This window comes from Dysidea avara, chromosome 2, assembly GCF_963678975.1.
Source record: "Dysidea avara chromosome 2, odDysAvar1.4, whole genome shotgun sequence".
Classification (NCBI taxonomy): domain Eukaryota; kingdom Metazoa; phylum Porifera; class Demospongiae; order Dictyoceratida; family Dysideidae; genus Dysidea; species Dysidea avara.
Window position 1 is genome coordinate 22,148,030 of NC_089273.1, and position 3,003 is coordinate 22,151,032.

A 3,003-nucleotide genomic window follows, 5' to 3' on the forward strand; every position below is an offset into this window, starting at 1 on the left:
TCTGTCACAACATGTATAGTGAACTGAACCACAGAGACATCAGTATGTTTCTGTGGGACTATAGTCATATGTTGCATTGTTCATGATCTTTAACTGGCTGTATGAGTCAGCTTGCTGGTAGTCTTGTTTATGCTATGATCACATGTTATGGACATGGTGATGTGTACATATTGGTTTACTAATCACATAGCCATTATGTTCTTGCTACAGTATAATTATATGTAAAGTAACTAAATTCAATATGACAAACTTCGATTGTTGTATAACTGTGCATAACGGGTTGTACATAATATAGTATGTACAAGTTGAGCTGGATCCTGAACAACAGCTAAAAATTAAAAGTGGATATTTTCTGATGATTAGTGGAGACAGCAAAGGTGTCAATAACATGCACATATGGTTTGGCTACATTACAAGTTTGGGAAAAGGCTGTAGAATGGACACTGTACTTTTATGGCCTCCCCATAGGAAATGCTGTATGATGAAAATTTTGATTGGCCGTAAATATTATGTCAGATATTTGAACGAAAAGATTTTGAAATATTTTTAGCGGGTCAAGCAGTACTACAAATGAGCCAAATTTCAAGATCGTGTGTAATTGCATCCATGAGTTATTAAATGTTTTTGAGGATCCAGTTCAACGCGTACATACTATAGCTGAAAACAAAGCATAATGGCTACTTTGGATGCATGTAGTTGGAATGTGTGTTCAGATGAAAATGATAAGCCTGGCGCCATTCTTTTGATGCAGTATACAGGGGCGGATCCAGGAGGTGGCAAGGGGAGGGGCACAAACAGGCTAACTGGCTAAGTTGTAGGTGGTTGGAGCGGAAAGCCAGTTAGTTGCTGCATTTTTGAAGCAGCAAAAAAATCACCACTTAGTAGTGTCTCACTATTGATTTTTGACATTTTGGCTTTTGTAGATGGTTGTGGAGTCTTAAATACTGTGTGAAACGCTATGAATCTCTTAAACGACAGCAATACGATAATTATTTTTAGAGGCGCTTAGTACGCACGAAGGTGCTGGAGGCAATTTCACAGCTATATAGTTTGTTTTGGTTTCAGGTGAATTTGTAATAAATGCTACTAAAATGTGCATATAGTTTTCATGAGTTAATGGATCTGGCCCTGACATAAAATTTTGTATTTTAATCAGAAGTATATGGTTCCTCCAAAAGGTTAGGAGGAGGGGGGGCATTTGCCCCAAATGCCCCATCCTGGATCCGCCATTGAGTATATTTGGATTGACCTTTACAGCTACAAAGTTCATTCTCACAACACTGCACTTTTATAGAGTAAACATTAATGCTATTACAGCCAATTATATGAAGCCAATTAACATATATTGTGTATGTGGTAGAGTTTGAATTGTATTTGCTTACAATTTTACTTGTGTCATAGCTTTCAGTCTGTAAACAGGAAAACTACAGGAAAACTTGACAACTGTACACAGCATGATAAAATTATTTAAGATCTAGCCTTCAAATATGGCAATGTCAGCATTCATCTACAATGTGACTGAATGTGTCAGATTGCACTAGCTATAGCTAACACAACATACACATAAACAAAGCAACCACATTCCCTTCGACAGGTTAACCAATTTTACAGTGGATGCTACACCATACTGAGCCAGGTTAAAAAAAACAACATTCAAAACACTGCACAGAACTGTCTGTATATGCAGGGTCTGCATGGAGGAATGCCCCATGTTTTTTAAAGATGTATGTTTTTGTGATCTTTTTTATTGCAATTGAATAAAAATGAAAGGCTTTGGCTTGTTTAAAAGAGTAACAACAGGAATTCATTATTTTTTTGCAATGATACAGGAAAGTGTAAAATTATGTAATTGAGACTCATATACTTGTGCATGTGGATCAAACTACAGTACATTAAATTATAATAGTAGTAGTTAATTAGTTATCAGCCAAGTTCATACACTATCTAACAGGAGGAATGGTGACTCCTGATGTTTGGATTAGTAATATACCACATGTTGTTCTATTGACTCTGAATATATACACCTGTATACTTTTGTGGTGTGGGAAAGCTTTACCTATTGTGAGAGCAGTACCATTATGAACAATTAAGCTGTAAGGGACAGCACAAGATTCTAATCTACCCAAGCAATATATAGGTAAACAAATTTGTAATTAATACTTATAGCTTTAACTTGTTGCATGAGATTTTCTCCTATAAAGTATAGCTCCAGTAGATAATCTCTTGTATTTATTAACATACAAAAGAAAATATTATTCAGGGATGGTTCTAGAAAAGGTGTGCCAGTTGCAGATATTAGTTCTTAGTGAGGAAACTTGTGGTGCAATCCCCAGATACTGAGAAAGGGTCACATTCTAAACAAACGACTGATGAAATTTAACATATTAATCAATTTTATTATACAGACTCATAAAAGATGCAATATTTAGATTTCATAGCCGTCCAAAATTTGAATGGATTCAACAGAAGTTGTGATGGGCCTGGTATACAGCCAAGATGTAACCAGTATGTAAACAGATTTCTTTCAAACTTCACAATTGCTTAAATCATGTTGCAAAATCACTATTTCAATGTGTATTTTAAAACCACTCCCCAGCTACATAGTAAAATAATAATTATTGTCACATACATGTATAACAGGTATTTTGTAGCTTTCTATGAAAGGTTTTCATCTTTTCATGCTGTGCCATTCAGGGTCTATATTATTTAGTACCAAGAGCTGATTCGTATTGATACATTTATAGTACGTAGAAGAGTGTCAACTCAAAAAGAGCAAAATCTCTCTTTATACATGATTATTATATTTTGATCATGTGAAGATGTAATCTGTAACAGGAGATATACAACATATACACATAGTTCAATGCTGGCTGCCTAGCTAGCTAGTTAACCTCAATCACCACATTCCTATAAGTGGTTAACCATTTCATACAAGTGCTGCATCACTAACCAGAAGCCTACACCTGGACAAACGATTCCCTACAAGTGAACATGAAGAACAAG